Source organism: Triturus cristatus, chromosome 7 (assembly GCF_964204655.1).
Source record: "Triturus cristatus chromosome 7, aTriCri1.1, whole genome shotgun sequence".
NCBI classification, from domain to species: domain Eukaryota; kingdom Metazoa; phylum Chordata; class Amphibia; order Caudata; family Salamandridae; genus Triturus; species Triturus cristatus.
The window spans coordinates 239,720,669-239,739,795 of NC_140590.1; the positions used below are offsets into that span (position 1 = coordinate 239,720,669).

The following is a 19,127-nucleotide window of genomic DNA, read 5'->3' on the forward strand; positions in this document are numbered from 1 at the left end:
ATTTACAAAATAGTATGTGGTCTTAACAACAATAGAAAGTGCATACTCTGAGATACAGACGTCAATGCCCCAGTGGGCAAATATTACTAGTGTCATAGCGCAATTAAGTTCAAGCAATAGCATTATTGAATCAATACACACTGCAAATGTCATCATGTGAATCAACATGTTAGCCCAAGTGGGCATTATCTGTGTTCTGCAGTCCATGGCATGCCACGTACGAATATAGGGTTTAAGTAAAGGTTGTATAAACAATCCACTTGGCGTTTCCTCAAGTACAATAACTCCACGTCAAATCAGTTTTAGGAATGCTACATCAAGGAGAACAAAAAAGAAAAGGAAGGGAAAGAAGGGAAGCAACATCGGTCAGCATGATTCATTAGGCAACGTCACGAAGGTGTACGCTGCTCGGTGATCCGTGCGTGTAACGATTGAATCCTTGCAGCGGGGGCAAGCGGAACGGAGCCGTCAGACCTTGGAACTTTACTATTGGTCTGTCAGGCACGGGTTTGCTGTTTAAAAATTAAGGCTGGTATCCAGGTTGGGTGCAATTGAAATGGCTTCTAATATAGAAGCAAAACGGAAAGCAACTTCAAACAGACTTTTTTTCACACAAGGTACAACTGACTCTTTAACACAAGGAGCATCCAGTAACGAATATGTTCAGATCAATAAGGAAGTACAAATCCTGGCATTATACGATCAACTGGAAAAATTATATAAAAAAGAATTAGCCAAGTGGTGGGAAGCAGAATCCCTACAGAAATACATCGATGTGGGACGTGTACCTAGAGGATTACGTATATATACAGTCCCCATGTATGAACATCCAGACCCAGAGATGCTGCAAGAATGGGCTGGTAATTACAAAGAATGCTCTACAACAATGATGCGTATATTAATTAAATACGCTTTGAAGGATCGTACCAAGATTTTTGAGGAAATCAATAAAATAAGTGATGAATTATTGAAATTGGTCCCCCAAGAGGCATTGGATGAATTCAATACAACAGTACAACTTAAATTGGATAAAATTGAAGACAAAATTACTGGTAAAAAACTGCGGAATTTTATAAGAGACTTTAAAGATTACCAGTCAGGTAGAACTCTAACCTTCCATGGGAAATATGATCATTTATTCCTGGAAAGTGGTACTATGAAACGTAGTGGAGTTCCAGAAATAACATCAAGATGTGTAACGACTGAAAAGATTTGACTTGCACTACAAATTGCTGTGCACCAGTCACAGAACTACATTCTCACTCACTGCTCTGTGAAGGTGCGTCTGAGCCGCAGGCTCCATAGCTGCAGCAATACTCAATAGGGTTGTGCAGTCTCTGACCTCTGTGATCCTATCACCTCTATGGGTTGGAGCAAGGACCCTCTTCAGACGTTTTTGACCATGCTGAGGGTTATGTGTCAGAGGAAGTCCAGCCTAGCTTTGGAAGGGTGCCAATGCCACCATTAGGGGTAGCATACAGGGCAATATTTTTGTTAGTTGTTGCTTCTAATAAATTTGACAAGTGTATGATAATATTGTAAGATTGGAAACTTTACCCTGCTTTGTACCATTTATTATGTGCATGTCTTGTATGTATGATTTATAAATTCGCCAATAGTTTGGTATAGCAAATACATTGGAAAAATAATGTGGCTACAGTCTTGGCATTTTGGAAGACCCATTCAGTTGTTTTAAGTAGTGTACACCAAGAATGTGATGGTTCTCACTGCTTCATGCATGTGGAAATAGTGGTTAATACAGTAGGGAAAGACTACAGATGGGCTGATGACTGGTGAACTTTGAGTTCTGTGTGGAATCCAGCAGGTGAGGAAAGACTGACAACTAGGAATATTACTGTGGAGCTACAAATGATGTTTATACATAGAGTTGGAATGCACATGAGGTTTAGTGCTTATTTATTTGTGAGTTTTATATAGCGTGAACATGACCCTAAGGTATCAGAGCACTTTACAGAGTAAACACACAATAATAACATGAGGTAAATAGAGAGTTTTATATATATCTATAATGGTAAATGTAATGGTAAAAATGCAAACAAAGTACAGTGGGGTATGGAACAAAATAACAGCACGTACCGGGGTTACAAAGAGCATTAAAAAAGATACACTGTAACAATTATATGAAAGAAGTGTCCAAAAGACGGTAGGAATACAAGAATGCAGAAAGTTCAGAGGTAGATATGATAGGGGGTTGCCAGGTTAGGAAGAGTAGATGCATAGATTCACACAAGGAGGTGGATACATATGGCATCTTAGCATGAACGTTCAATCAGCTTGGCGCTTTACAGAGTAGGAACAAGATCAGTACATGAGGTACATAGAGACCAAAAAAGAATATATAGTACACAAATGTAATTGAGATATATAAACAGAATAGCACCGGTTCCAGAGATATATAAAAGTGTAAATCAAAGAAGAGTACAGATCAACAGAGTATATATAAGTACTGAGGCAGTTATGGATGCAGTGTAGGGAGACAAGAGACACAGTTTTCCCCAAGGTAGCTATGCGCAAAATAATGAGGGGGGGGGGGTGGTGATGTGAAGCATAGGTCCAAGACTCAGGCATGTTATGGGGTGACGGGAGGTGGCAGACAAGTTGAGGGCGGTGTCAAACAGGGAGCAGGGCCAAGTCCTCTATGAGAGAGGAATTTTTTCGATAAGATTTTTTAAACTTTTTTCTTGAAGAAGGATGTAGATGAGTAACATATGGTGTCAGTGGGGAGAGAGTTCCAGATGTTAGGGGCCATTCCAGAGAAGGGACAGTATTAGGCTTTCTTACATTTTTGTAGCTTGAGCAGTAAGGAGCTCGTACTTCTGGAGGATCTGTTTCCACCCAAAAGGGTCAGTTTCTGGGACAGGTAGGAAGGGGTGTTGTGGTGCAAAGCTTTACGAGTCATGCAAGCAATTTTGAGGTGAGTCTTGGCCTCGAGTGGTAGGTCAGGGGTGATGTGATCACTTTTTTAGATCCTGTGATGTGCCTTGGTATTTTGGCAGACCCATACAGAGTTATTTTAAGGACTGAACTTAAACTTGAAGTAAGGAACTTGAAGTAAGGAGTAAAAGTTCTTTTTTGGAGACATAGGGTTTCTGGAAGATCCTTCCTGCAGTAGATGACACACAATTTCATGGTTGTGTTTGTCAATGATGCCCAGAATGGGATGAATGTCATCTGCACAGGAACAATGAATGGGTTCTGGTTCTTGAGGATCTAAAGTGGACTTGATGAAAGTGTAAAAGAGTACAGGTGACAAAGTGATCTTTGGGAAACTCTACCTAAAACCTGGTGAGTTTAGAAATGTTCTAATGTAGGTTGTTCATGAGCTAAAAAGCAGAAGACCCAATGAATAGGGAAGGCTATCTCTTCAGTTTAGCAAAGGAAGACCTTTTCATATACAGTGCAGAACGCTATGTACATATTAACTAGCACCATCAGTCAGGTATCTCATTCTTCTAGAACTATGTGGGTGTTGTTGGAGATTTTGAGCAGTGTAATTTATCTACATTTCCTGAGAAGAAGCTAGAGTGTACTGAGCTGTGGGGATGGTTGCTGTTGAGATTGTTTTGTTGCTGAGATGTAATTCTTTTTTCAGCTGTGTTTTATTTTATGGGGAAGTAAGATATGAGATTATAATTGGTATTGGCTCTAGAGTCTAGAATGACTTTTCTGAAAAGGGGGTGATCATGTTTTGTTTCAGGTATTGTACTGAAAGGTAGGTTAGTTGTTCACTCTCACAAGTGTCTTGGTGGTTACGTTGCTGCTAAGTCCTCTTGTCTTGACTGGTAGTCGTGAGAAAAGGTATTGGTGAGAATGTCAGTGTTATTAATTCTCCCAGACCTTAATTTGTAATATATAAGTGACTGGGACCAACGTGTGAATACCAATACTGTCCACTATGTGCCTCATTTATCCTCCATCACAAAATGCTTTCACCTTTACTTATCTCTCCTGGCTTCTTTTTCATCCCTTCTTTCTCCCTGTGTCACTGTGTTTCTATATTTGACTTCTTTTTCCACCATTTATCTTATTCTCTGGATCAAAGTGTGAAAATCAAAAAATAAGACCTGGTGCCCAAAGGTGAGTGTGTTGGGCCCCACCTACAACCACCAGCTCAACTTCTGTACATGAGATGAGTGGTGATGGCTTTGTCGTTCTGTTAAATGTTTGGAATTTGGGCGAGTTTTATAAATGATCACAATGGATATATATATATTGCAGAGGACTCAGTGTTTGCTGACTATTGTGTGTTCTAAGCAAAAGGAGTTTATACCCAAGAAATTTATTTCAAATAGGTAAACGGTTATATTTTTGCTTCAGTGATTTTCAAGTTTAATCCATTGTGATGCTTGCTGTGTGCATTTCTCAGCTAAGTTTTTGTAAAATTTTGATTCAACTGATTCTCAGGCTTTTTCAGCTCTTGTGCGCTTTGCTATGTAAGGAAAAGTCATTGAACCATTACGTTATTTGTATTTGTGTGCTGGACATAGGGTAGCAAAACATTCAGGTATTTTGGAAGAGTAATGAAGCAAGTACATTACACAAACTGGTTCACCATGTTGTTATTGATGATGCTGTCTTTTGGGGAGGCGGGTTGTTCAAGGTAAGTATGATTGTCATGGCTTTGTGGTAGTTTGCTCTATATGTTTTGCTGGAAGACAATTAATTGGATCAAGTAGAATGAGGCAATGGCTTTGCAGTTTGAGTTTGGCCCTGGTTTGAAATTCAGGAGTAGGATGGGTTTGCTTTGTTATTTGGTGTAAGCAGAGATGAGTTGTTCTAGGAATAGATTTGGTTGGATTTGTTTGGTTAACATTTTCGTGAATGGACTTTGTGTTTGACCGATGAACATTCTTCGTGAATAATGCAGGGATAGTGAGGTTCACATGTGCAACACTCATTGTTATATTCACATAGGTGGTGTTCCCTTCTTCCAAACTTGTTTATATTGAACATCATCAAAGTCCAAGTCCTCACTTGTTGAGACACGTCTCTTAACACATTGACATTTCCCAATATGTGATTTTGATGCCTGATTCATAAGTCTTAACCACTGACCTTTCTTTTTGATCTTGGTAACTCGTATCTTATGAAGATAAATAGTTAATAATTTTATTATTGAGCACAGATAAAATAAACACAATTTCTAATAAAGCATATGGTAGAATGTGGGATTTGCTATGGCACCTCACATTAAAGTGCCATAGGAATTGTATGTGTTAACGTTTAGTATCTGGTGCATTAGGCACAGTAGTGGCTCCTGTTGTCGAATTGTTTAATAAGGCAGACCTGTATAGAGCAGCTAACATACATTAAACTGTAGGGGTGTTACTACAATTTAAATTACCCAGTTAAAATCTTGGAACGATTAGTTAGTAAAGCACTCTCCCAGTTTTTGGAAACAAACAACATCCTGGACAAGGTGCAATTTGGATTCCGACCAGGCCATGGTACGGATACTGCCTTGGTGACCGTCATGGACGACCTACGTATGCTTGCAGACAGGGGACAGTCAGCTATAATGATTCTTCTTGACCTGTCTGCCGCATTCGATACGGTAAACCATGAGATTCTTCTGCCCAGGCTTCAAGAGGTGGGGGTTGAGGGCACTGCCTTAAAGTGGTTCCAATCATACTTATCTAATAGACAACAGGCAGTAGCCCTCCCCCTTTTCGCTCCAAATTTCCAATACCTTGCATGGTGTCCCACAAGGATCGACGATTAGTCCCATACTATTTAATATCTATATGAGCCCTTTACTTGCTGTTATGAGGGCTCATAACATTAATCTAGTAAATTACGCGGATTACACCCAACGTATCTTGTCCTTAGAGGGTGAGCAATCCGTATCCCTAGATTTCCATGCCTGTCTGCAGGACACAGCACTTTGGCTTAGGGAGAATTCTTTTCAATTTAATTCTGACAAGCAGGTAGAATTCCCCCTACACTTCCGTCTGACTTCTGGCCTACCCCCACAACTACTCCATTCGTTCCCAGGTACATAATCTGGGAGTCATGTTTGATAATCAACTGACACTTGAAAATAATGTTAACAAAACAGCCGGGTTCTGCTTTACCTTGATTCGAGCACTCAGAAAAAATGTCACAATGATCTCAATACAGGCTAGAACACTGATAGTCAGTAGATTGGACTACTGCAATGCTCTGTTGTTGGAGTCACCTAAGTACCTGATTGAGAGATTACAGCGAATACAGACCGTGGCGGCCAAGCTGGCATTGATGAGAGCACGCCGCTCTTCCGCCTCTCAGGCCCTCTCAGAGTTGCACTGGCTTCCAATCTCGCAGAGGATACTTTTTAAGGCATTGTGCATTGTGTTCACTGCCTTGCATGGCTGCGGACCCAAATCACTGCAGGACAAATTTACATGGTATGCCCCCCCCCCCCCCCGAATGCTTTTTTCCACCTCGGCCAACCTGGTGAAGGTGCCTAGAGTCAGGAAAACTAATCCAGGAGGCAGGGCCTCTAGTACGGTAGCCTCCCGCCTCTGGAAAAAGCATCCGCCTGATATTAGACAAATAGATGAGCTCCTGCAATTTAGAAAAAGGGTAAAAACCTGGCTCCACCCTCAAGCTGGCCTATCTACTTCCTGATAATTTTTCTTTTTAGTAAAGTGCTTTCCACTGGTATTTACACTTAGCCAGGCATTCGTATCACACCGCCAGGGTACCCATAGGATGTTAGTTGCGCTATATAAATGCTGATAATAATAATAATAATACATTCTTTAATACTATAAGATTTACGCTCACAAGTGCGATCTTTTAATTACTTCTATTTTCACAAATCATTCAGTTGCTTGCTGTACAACTTTGCATTCAAGGACTGTAAAAGAAATCTCCCTTAGCGGAAATTATTATTTTAGCTATTTTCTTGGCTATTTTATTGTGCAGGATGTTTGCATAAAAGATACATCTTTATGCCAGCCATTTAATGATCGAGAGAAGGCACAGATTTACCAGTTGGTGGTTCACAAAGTAGAATTATGCATGACACAAATGTGGCTGGCTATTGTAGTATTATGTAGCAGCAGAGCATTTTCCATTATTATACTTTACAACTGATGCATGGTTGAATAAATTGTCTCATAAAGTAAAAGTAACCTTTTGTCTGAAACTGATATTACCAACAAAGATTTTACTTCACATATCTTCTACAAATAAAAACAACTGTGAGACCTATTATTCCAAAAATCATAGCTTTATCATCCTAATTCAACAATCTGACAATATTTGTTGGAGCGTAAACCACTCAGAATTTCAGGGCCTGATTCACCAAGATAAACTGAGACGAAAATCTAACTTTACAACTTTTGGTATTCACAAATGACATTTACAAGTAGTAAAGTTAGACTACGTTTCACTCAAGTTTTGTCTCAGTTCAACTTAAGTTTTGTTAGACTTCAAACCAAACCTTAAGTAAAACAGATAAAAGTCTAACTTTACTACTCATAAATGCCCTTTGTGAATACCAAAAGTCATTAAGTTAGACTTTTGTCTCAGTTTAACTTTGTGAATCAGGCCCTCAGAGAGCAGTGTTTTGCTGTCAAATTGTTTATTGTGCAGGAAGCTAGCATTTCCAGACTTTTCACTCATGTGAAAAATTCTTACAGCTATGACACTTTGTGGGTATTTATTTTTTATTAAATTTCATATTTAAATTATTCATATCATGGGGTTTTTGGTGTTAGAAACAGAACATGGTCTGGGTTTCCTTCGTGTCACTAGAAATAGAAAAAGAAGCAGAGTGCAAATGTGTATTTCCTTCCTCTTCCTCAAATCCTTCTCTTTGGACTTCCTTGCTGCTACGTCCCCCTTCTTCCTTTTCCCTCACTTAAAGCTTTTCAGCCCTCATCCATCTCTAACCCTCCCTTGCCCTCTTTCATGCTTCCTTTGCCATTCCACTTAAACCCCCTCCCCCAAAGCCCCAGAGAGGAAAAATAAAAATGGTAATTTATTACGAGTCGAGTGTCAGGATGGGGCGAGGCCACTGCTGAGTGACAGCAGTAGAGAGGAGGTTAGGTTGGCTAATGCACTGTTTAAAGTGCTTGTGTCCTTTTGGCCGGCCGTCTTGCAATGACCAGCCAGACATACACACTTTAAACCTCTCAACCCTCTGCTGTCTTAAGACAGCTGGGTTGAGAGTAAGTGCAGGCCTCCAGAACGCTTTGCGGCGCTATCTGAGGCCGCTCTCACCAATCCTGGTGCTGCTCCCTCCCCGTAGATGCCAGCCGCCACTGATTACCCTCTCCTTCACTCCCCTCTGGTCCCCTTCAGTAGCTCCTCCCCTTATGCCACCTACTCAACCTTTCTCTTCAACAACTCTCCCTCTACATTGCTCGTCTTTCACCTGTTACTTACTCATTTTCTGTCCTCCTTCTATCATGTTCTTCTCCCCATTCCCCACCTCTCCTCTTGCCCATGTTTTCTACATTTACAAACTTTCCTCCCTTCCCTAATCCTCTCTTCTATCCTTTGTCTCACTATTTCATTCTCAACCTCTCCATCCACATTCTAATTGTTCTTTTTCCAACTCTCTCCTTCCCATACTATACCTGTCTTCCTCCCCTCTCCTACCTCCCTGTCTCTCTTAGTATTGCACTTTCCTTAATCACTCCTCATTCATCCCTCCCTCTTGTACCTGCTCTAGCACTCTTTTTTATTACTCCATCCTCCATCCCTCCCCCATATTCATTTTTCTCACTCTGCACCTCCCTGGCTCTCATTTTCGCCTCTGCTCTTCCTTATTCTGTTACTCATGTAGTAGCAACTAGTTCCCACTCTGAGACCGACTTGTGCGTCTTCTAGTTATGTTATCTGTTTGCTCATTCTTCTTCTAGACTGTTTTATCCATAAAAGCAAGGCTCAGTTGGTATTTATATGTAAAGAGATCTAATACCTCACTGTGTTCCGCGCTGTATAAAACTGTTATATAGATAATTAATAATCAAAATTGTAATTTGAATAACTATTCAAACAAGTCCCATTGATGATTTTTTCAAATAGGAAGTACCTTAATGTGCATTAGAAGAAATGATTGCAATGCTACCAGTTCTGTTCTGAATGTAGTGGCACTCTACATAGAAGGAAAGCCAAAAAACAAGCGTCCCGACTTCTCAGGTGAGCAGTGAAAACTTAATCGGTAGCTGGATAGAACTATATATATGAAAAAGCAATTCTTCAGTCATAACCTTAATGAGTATTCATGGATTCAATGTCTCACCTATGTTTGTAAAACAATTTTTGACATAAGGTCTTAAAATTGCACTAAAATTAAATGAAATGTCAGTGAGATGTATAGAGTGTGCTCATACCCAGGGGTGTCGAGTTGCTGGGCTCAGACGAAGATAACCGACTGAACTGAGGCAGGTTGCAAAAGAGAGGATCTACTGATTAAAAAGTGATGCTTTAAGGGCTTTCTTGAAGGCTGACAGATCTGTTTTCTTTTTCAGTTCTTTTTCAGTTCAGTGGGGAGGGAGTTCCAGAGTCATGATGTACTGCCCACAAAACTCCTTCCACCCCATTGAGATTTTTTACATTTAGGGACAACCAGGTTGTGGGCCACAGCAGAGTTGAGTGACCTTGACGGGATGTACCAGTGAAAACATTGCCTGAGATAAGCGGGGCCGCTACTGTGAAGCGACCTGAAGGCAGGACTTAAAATCAAAGTTCTTCTTGACAGGAAGCCAATCGAGGTAGATGTGCGCGAAGGAAACAGATTCATGTTTGGGAATGCCCAAAAGTGGTTGAGCAGTCACATTTTGTATGGTCTGAGTTATATTAAGGCATTTTTCCAGATCTTGACAAATAGGGCATTGCAATAATCGATTCTATAAAGAATGACGGATGATATCACGGTTTTCTGTGAGTTCATTGGGATAAAGAAAAGACTTTTCTGAAAAGTTTAATTGTAAAGAAGGAGCCTGAGGTGATGGAATTGACAGGGCCCTCAAATTATAGTTTATTATCGAAGACTACGCTTAGATTCTTGACCATTGTTACTGGAGTCCAGAGTTCCAGAGTGACAACATAGGGGACCAAAAGGAGGTATTCCTTCCAAAAAGCAAAACCTCAGTTTTACTGGAGTTAAGCTTCAAACAATTGTGGGACATCCATTTTCCTTATTTTTTTTTTATTTCAAAGTATTTTATGAATTTTATAAACAAGTACATTAGCATTTCTGTTATGAGGTTAGCCAAACATAGTTTGTATTGCAGTGATTACAGGTACTTTGAAATATATGTTTTGCTAATCCCCTCTACATTGACTTGCTGGGAAATTAGGCAAAGGAAGATAGAAAGAAAGAAGCAGGAAAGAAAGGGGTAAAAGGAGTATAGAAGAGAGGTTCTGTAGCAATGAGCCTAGTTGGGTTTATAGCCATGTGACAAAGCCGACACCCCACTAGTTTGCCTGTGGTGGGATTGATAGTCCTGTAATGCCCCCCGATGCCTCCCCGAGGGGAGGGGAGGAGGGAATCGGAATGACCTCAAGGGGGTTCGTAGGAGTCTAGGTAGGTGTCGAGGGAATTCCACTTCCCCCTGGTAGCTGGTCTCCAGGGGGAAGTGGAAGTGAGCTTTATTTATGAAACCAAAGATTTTCTCTCAGAACGTTTTGAGTGATGGGCAATAGTAGATAAGGTGTGCTAGGTCCCCCTTCTCCTTGCTACAGTTCCAGCATAGATCATCTTCCCTGAGGCCTAGTGAGAGTAATCGAGAGGGGGTCCAGAAAGCCTTGTGTAGTAGCCAGAATTTTGTTTGTGATAGTATTGGGTAGATTTTATTACGTGAGGCAGAGGTCCAAAATATAGCCAGTTCTTGCTCATTAAGTGAGATATTGCCTTGTTTTACCCAATAGTTAGTTGTCTTATCGTTAAGTTTGGTGGAGTTTGGGCATAGAAGTTTGTAGAGGTGTGATACCTGATGACCTAGTCTGTTGATCTTCGCCATATACTGTGTGATTGACGGGTTGGCAGGCGATAGTTTGGATTTGGATAGGGCTGTTTTGATTTTCAGGAAGTTGTAGAACTCAATGTCTGTTAGGTTATGTCTAGATTTCAGTATGGCAAATGTGGTGGGGTATCCCCCCTTCCTATAGTTGGGCTGGGAGGGAGATGCCTTTCTCTATCCATGTGTCAAGGGCTAGACATTTTCCCTTGTATCTGATCTTGCTATTGGCTCAGAGTGACTCCAGCTTCGACTCCTTTATGCTGGTCTCCATTTTCTTATCTATTCTTAGTAGGGCAATTTTTGTGTTTTTAAAAATGGAGCTGGAGGCATGAGTATGCTTGTTAGCTGTTAACAGCGCTATTGAGTTTAAATTGTTCAGTATAGCTCTCTCGACTTGTAGCCATACCGGTGTGTATCCATGAGGAGGTGATATCCAGTAGGATCCTTGTTTTGCCAGAAATGCTGTTTAGAAGGTTCTAAAGTCTGCTAGATTTAACCCTCCCAGTTTTTTCTCCAGTCTTAGTTTTGATGCCTATATGTGCCTTCTGCCCACGCCATAGGAATTTAGTAATCAGGTTATCTACTTTATGGTGGAAGTCATCTGTGAGTAGAAGTGGGATCATGCTGACAGGTAGCTGATCATTGGGGTGAACATCATTTTGATCGTTTCGATTCTGCCCCACCAAGTTATAAATTTTGGGGACCAGGCCTCCAAGAGTTTCTTTATTTTTTCTAGCAATAGTTTCTCATTGTTACCTAGTGTGCTCATGAGGCCGTTACCAAAGTGTATACCTAGATATTTGATAAACCCTGTTTGCCAGGCCAGACCGGAACCCCCTAGGGTGTCCCTAGTGCAATGTATGTTCAGGGGTTCGTCCCTGTTGAGCTTATATCCTGAGTGTCCTAAGTATATCCCTACGGTGTCTATCAGGGCCTCAATTGAGGTCTTTGGTTGCTCCGTTACATTAAGAATGTCATCCGCGTATGCGGCCAATTTTATTTCAACACCATTAATATTGACCCTTTTATATTCGCGTTTGCCTTGATGTCTCTGATCAGGGGTTCCAATGCCAGCAGAAAAAGTGAGGGGGACAGTGGACAGCCCTGTCTAGTGCCGCGTTGTAGCGTAAGTGGTTCTTAGAGTGACCCATTAATGACAATACGTGCTCTTGGGTCCCCATACAGCGTCATAACCTTCCATATATAATCTTCCCCTAAGTTGAAGGATTGCATGCATTGCTCCAGGACGGTCCATGATACTGTATCGAAGGCCTTCTCGGCATCACGGATAATAGCTACAGCTGGCTCTGTTTTTTTTGCTGTATGTTCTAGTATGTGGCAGAGGAGTCTGGTATTGTCGTTAGACATTCGGGTTCTTAGGAAACCTACTTGGGAGTTGCTTATTAAGTTGAGTAGGATGGAATTTAGTCTGGTTGCTAGGATTTTTGCATATATTTTGCAGTCCACATTAATTAGGGATATGGGTCTGTAGTTTTTGGGTCCTTATCCGCCTTTGGGATGACTATTATGTTGGCTTCCGACATGGATTGTGATACCAACCCATTCTCCTCACAGGGAGTGAACACCATCTTCATGGTAGGTTTCAGCTGCTCTAGAAAAGACTTGTAAAAGGTGGCTGTGTACCCATCTGGGCCTGGGGCTTTGTTATCCTTCATAGACTTGACCGTCATTTCAATCTCGCCGATGCTAATTTCTTGCCCTAATCTCTGTGCTTCTACACTGGTTAACTGTGGGAGGCCAAGTCTGTTAAGGTATTTTGTGCACGCCTCCAGATCCAAGATCTGGTCATTTTTATAGAGTTCCTAATAAAACTCTTGAAAGTTTTTGAGGATGTCTTTGTGTCTTGTGTGGGTTTGTTGTGTGGGTCTGTGATGGATGAGATGATAAATTGGTTACGCTTGTGCTTCAGGTAGGAGGCTAGTAGCTTTCCCGCTTTGTTTTCTTCGCAGAGGTTAATGGCCTTGTACTTGTCAAACCACAGTCCGGCCCTCTCACTCAGGATCTTATTGTATTCATACTTTTTTCTAGTTAGGTCCGTTAGGAGTTTGGTATCGTGAGTGGCCCTGGCATGGGCCGTTTCTAGGCTTTTGATGTCCTGCTCGAGCTGGGTCAACTGTAAGCTTGTGTTTTTGTTTATTTTGGACTTAATTTCGATAATTGTGCCTCTGACGGTAGCCTTCAGTGCGTCTCATAGGGTAGTGGGACTAATCCCCGGAGAATCATTGTGTCTAAGGTATCCCCTTATGGCCTCCTCAATCATTTTTTTGTTTATGGAAATAGCTAGGATGACGCAATTAAACCGCCACCTCCAGGGAATGTCTTCGTTGTGGCATCCGCTCAGCTTTAGGCTGATACATGAATGGTCTGACACTAACCTAGGTGCTATGTCAGAATGTTCTATTAGGTGTGTGTGTAGGCCTGTGATTAATATGTAGTCTATCCTGCTGTACGAGTTGTGCGGGTTAGAGTAGAATGTGAAGTCCCTAGTGTCCGGGTGCTGGAGCCGCCAAGGATCATTGAGGTTGAATTTGGAGCAGATATTCTTTAGTGTAGTGTGTGCACTTGTGGGCTGGTATTGGCAGGCCGACTGTCTATCCAATATGTGCCTGTGCTGGTTGTGTCTTCGCGGAGGGTGTTAGGAACTTGCACAGTGCCTGGGCGTTTCCTTAACTCGGCTTCCCTGTCTTCCTCGCTTTGACTTCTTTGGCTGTGGCACTGACAGGGCTCTTGAGGGGACCGCAGGTTCAAATTAGCACTCCAGAAGTCTGCTGTGATGCCGGCCTGGCCAAGGGGGGGACTCGGCAGGTCTGTCAGGTGCGGGGAGCAATTTCCTCCCTCTGTGATGGTTTCTAAAGCCAAACTGGGAGGTGTCAAGGTGACCCTGTTCCTCAAAGAAGGATGTCAGTTGAAAGTTAATAGCTTTCTTAATGATTTTTGTAGAGAATGAGAGGCGTCAAATAGGGCAGTAGTTATTAGGATGAGAGGTCCATATTTGGCTTCTTGGGAAGAGGAAGGATGGATGCTAGCTTCCACTTCATTGAGAAGTATCCTTTGCTGAACACCTGAATAAAAATGTTTGAGCGATGCACAAAAATGATCTCGGGAGCAATATGTATAATTTTATGGGGGCAGGAATCCAGAGGGGAGCCCAATTTAATTTAGGTGAGTAGGGTCATGACTTGTGCTGGGAAAAGTGAGGAGACGGTGGACAGAGTGACAGGGTCCTCTCCTGAAGTGGGCTGAGGGCAATTGTGTTATCTATAGTGGCCGCAATAGGTCCTGACACTGCAAGAGATACGTGGGGTCCTGGGTTGACTGGGGAACATCCACGGGCAGAGCCTGGCTAGGTCTGTGATTTATTGAAAAAAGGTTGAAGACTGAATTCACCTTGAAAGAAATAGGCGAATACGTTGCAGAAAGCTGGACTAATGTTATTTTTGTTTTCTGAAGATTCTGTTTTGTGGGTGTAGTAGCTAGTTTTATCTTTGAAGGTAAAGTCTTTGAAGGTTGCTAAAGAAGGGTTGTATGTCTCTTTTTCCATTAGATCATAGTTGAGTCTCCATTTAATTTCGAGCCTGCAGCATGCCTGTTTCTGGTGTCTCAGACTTTCCATTAATCAGGGTTCGGAAGGCAAGGTCTTGGACTTTTATAGTGCTTAAATGGTGCTAGCTGATTAAGAGCAGAGTTAATCCATTGATCGTCGGAGCTGGTTGCCAAGTCAAGGTCATTAGAGGCTGCAAGCTGAGTTGGGACTATCGTGGTTTTTAGGTCTTGCCTGAGACAGCTCTTTAGCGCTGCTCTCGCGAGAGCTTTTGTAAATGGGGGATCTGGAAATGCAAACGAGTGCTTTCAGGCCTCCAAATACAGTGCATGTGCGCCGGACGGGCGCGCGCACCATTTGGAGGCCTGAAAGCACTCGTTTGCTTTCACTTTTGCGGGCTGCACGGCCGCTTTGATGTGATCGCGATCACTTTCACACAGTGCATGTGCGCCGGGCGCGCGCACCATTTGGCACCCTGCGTGTACATTTCGCGGGCGCTTTGATGTTCTCAGTGAGCCGCGCGGCCACTGCGAACATCAAAGCGCCCGCGAAATGTACAAGCCATTTGCCACCCCCTCCCTTATCGCACTTCCTGCTTGTCTTGTTCCTACCTCATCGTCGTCATCTCTCCCATTGCAGCCCCCCCACCTCTTCTTACCTCAGCATTACCCCAATTATGATTATTTTCTACTTCTATCTTCCCTCTGTCCTCTCTAAATTTCTTCCCTTCTCTTCTCCCATCTCTTCCTCCTTTTCTCGCACCCAATCTCTTTCTTTCGCATCTCATGGGATGGCAATGACTTTATTTGCAACAGCTCGTGGAAATACTGGCCCGTGGTTCATGTCACTGTGAAAGGAAGGTGTGATAATTGGAATTAGAAAGTTGTACCGATTTTAAAGTCACTGTGTCAAGAAGGCTTGCAATAGAACTCATCACAGTGTGGTCATGTGTTCACTGGGAATCAGTGGATTTGGTTTAAAATTTCACGACAGGAAATACGGTTTGGTTTGAATCAGAGGTGTCCAAAGTTGGGCCCACAATTCAGGATCAAACAGGAGTTAAACTGTTCTCATTTGGTTAATTGTATCTGTAACGATCACACATGGATCTCTGGAAGATCCGTCATGGCGTGGGCCCTCGTGGACCAACATTGTCTTAAAATCACAGAGAGTTAAAAAAAGATTGGTTAAAAAAAACAGTGTAGCAGAGAGTTTGCTTAAAATCTCGAAGGACGTCGGCAGGCTCGGTTTGAACTCAGTCTGTTGGTGAGACCGGTTACATGTACCAGTGTGTCGGCGGAGTTGGTTCAAAGCGTGGGTGCGAGGCAGGAGGCAAGTGCATGTGGACACGAGTCATACACCAGACCTCAAGGCGCTGTTGCTGCATTGTCGACAGTAACACAGCAGTTATATCCTGCAATAAAACGACATTCTTCAGCCGCAAACACATTTCACAAATGAAGAATTAATTTAAATAGCTGGCTTTAACCCTCCACGCTTACTTACATGCTCAGAGGAGGTAAAAGCAACGCAATTCTTAACCCCGCTAGCAGACTTTGTGTAATATATATGTGAAAACATCGACAGCCAGTCTCCCTGACTGGTCCTCGTGACAGCGGTCTAGCGCGTCACCGTGAAAAAAATAAAATTGACCACCGGACAAAATTTGGTGTATATAAAATCGGGTGCATATTAAAAAAAATCCCGCCGAGCCTGGCAGGCCGTGTGTGGGTTGCACTGTGTTCACTAGAGCACAGCTTCCGGGGACATCTAGTGAGGACGAGGGAGATGGGCTTCTTGAGAACAGAAACAGCTCGATGCTAGCTATGGCCTATTCATCAGGAAGGCGTCTGTCTACCTCGAAGAGGAAGGGCTGGCTCGGTCTTGGGGCACCATCTGTAATCCGGCCTTCACCCCTTATCCCTCCACACATCTAAACCAAAACAGCCCTGTGTTTTCACTTCTTTCTTTTCGGATAAACAGGTTCGTTTAAATCACAAATCTACCACCTGCTCCGCTTCCACCTCGCTAAGTGCATTTCATTGTGTTTTCCCGCCTCCTCCGCTGCGAAACAAAACACCAGGAAGTGAGCCTTCTTGTCAGCCGTGGTCGCCCGGACTGGAACCAGGGCTCCCCCTATATGAATATACAGTTTTCAGATAGCACGTGACATAATACTGGCTTGGTGTTTTTTTTTCTTTCTTTTTTGTTGCTAGTATGCGTTCAGGCTTGCACAAACAGATGACAATACGTGCTCATTGGCACATCCTTCTGTTGTTAAAGTCCTGATTCTTAAATTATTTTGCGCGGCTTGGTTTTTAAAAAGCTACAGGAAATGTATATCCCACTCTGTGCCCGGATCTTCCCAGTTGCATGTCAAGTCATTGGGACTGGCGGCTTGTCCAAATGCAGAGTGCATTTCCTAATGCAGAAACTTTGACAGAATAAAGACATTTTTAAGTCTCGCCTGAGACAGCGCTTTAGCGCTGCTCTCGCGACAGCTTTTGTAAATAGGGGATCTTGAAGTGCAAACAAGTGCACTTCGTCCTCATCGTCGTCATCTCTCCCATTGCAGCCCCCCCACCTCTTCTTACCTCAGCCTACCACGCCCATACGCACTTCTCTGCATTACCCCAATTATGTTTATTTTCTACTTCTATCTTCCCTCTGCCCTCTCTAAATTTCTTCCCTTCTCTTCTCCCATCTCTTCCTCCTTTTCTCGCACCCAATCTCTTTCTTTCGCATCTTTTTATCACTCTCTTTTGCTCAACCCTCGCTCGTTGCCTCTATTTACCTGTCTCTCTGCATCTTCTTATATACATCCGTCTCCTTCTCTCCGTCTCTTTCGCTCTCTACCCTCTTCAAGTATTTACCTCTCTCAATTTCCTTTGCTTTCACCCCACCCTTGCTTAGTCACTTCGATATTTCTTTATGTCTCTGTCCTTCTCCAGACACCCCCCCCACACACACATACACTCCGAGCGCTCTCTCTTAACTCTCTAACACTCGCCCTCCCCTTTCTCCCTCTCTGCCTCGCCTTTATGTCTCCGTCTCAGCACCCTCTCCCCGGGTCGTTTCCCTCTCGCTCTCTCTTACACTCTCTCTCTCTCGTTCGCCCTCCCCTTTCTCTCTCTTTCTCTCTCCCCCTTTCTTCACCGCCCCCGCCTCCAATTTCCCCATCCCAGTATATGTTGCAGTGAGGGTGTGGTGGGATCTGATTGGCTTGTAGGGTGCCTTTGGGCAGCCCCACTTTTCTCCCCTGCTGGTTGTTCAGCTCCTGCCACTTGTTGTCGTACCTAAGTGTGGAATTTGCGTAGTCGTGCTATGCAAAGCTCATCGAAACGGTAAAAAATCTCTGCAAGCCCGCAGAAATTCCACAAACAAACGGAATTGCTTGTTCGCGATGCTTTTTTCCTGTTCACGAATGCTGTTTGCGTGCTCGGGGGGAAATATCTCTCAAACACGCATTTTGAGAACGCGAAGCCGCGGAACTTAGAATTTTGGGCAATTCCGCGTTCTTCGCAGAACGCGAAATTACCCAAATTTTGCAATTCCGCGAGCGGAACGGAATTTACCGTCCAGGCCTACTGTTAACAATTCACTCCAGCTTAGTACCAGTTAGAACATTCCGGTGATGGTGTCACATCTTCAAGTCTTCAGCTGTGGCTGGCACTGGAACATTCTGCAGAACAGCAGAACCCATTTTCATACAGGGGTCATACACAGTGAAAAACACTTTGTTACACAAGAAAAAGAGTTGCTGTGAATTCTCTTTCGACTATGTAACTATCAGTCACTAAATAGTGTATCAATATTACTCCTGCTGAAACAGTCACTTCTATGCAACAACTTTAATTGTCATTTCCGTTGTCATACACTTTGTCTTGCGACTGAGAGTTTCTGGCCTGCTCTGTCATAGAGCTCTTAGGTGAAGATAATCAACAGTCTAACTTAGATTATAGTGAAGACTGATATTTATTTAGCAATAACTATGGTTAGCATAATGCAGCACACATAGAAAGAGGAAAAAACAAGGAGAAGTAAAGTTATCTCTCCTCGTTATGCCACCCCTGGGAAGGCGCACAGTTTTGACGCAATGCCAGGTTTACAGATCCTAGTAAATCTGGGAATTTGTCAAAAGCCATGGGTGTTGCATGGGAAAACGCTCATGAATGCCTTCTTGACGTAAAGTAAGGCAATGCAGCACCTTGCGCTGCCTTGCCTTACTCCATATTAATGAGGCCATTAAAAGACTCGCAGAGCGGCTTTGCGTCGCCTCCTAGATATGATTGAGAGGCCTGCTCCACCAGAGCTTCATTAAAAACGACGCTCTGGCAGTGCAAGCTTCTTATCAACAAAGCCTTAAATGTACAGAAGCCAATCAGTGAGGTCAAAGTTTGGATGTGTGTCTATAACAAAATGTGAAGTTATTTCTGGTGAAACTATGTATTCAATGAATGCACATCACCCCATATCTCCACGTCTCGGACGCCATATGACGAAGACTGGCTATTCAGAAATTTGCAATTATTTAGCATGTATATATGCACAATACTTCCCTCATAGCACATAACACATAATAC

At 42.8% G+C, this 19,127-nt stretch overlaps 1 protein-coding gene across 1 annotated transcript in view; it reads right to left on the reverse strand.

The window, feature by feature from the left end:
• The window catches only part of LOC146809306 (myeloperoxidase-like), a 184,145-nt gene that overhangs the window by 20,531 nt on the left and 144,487 nt on the right, over nucleotides 1–19,127 (reverse strand). The gene's annotated exons all lie outside the window — the stretch shown is intronic.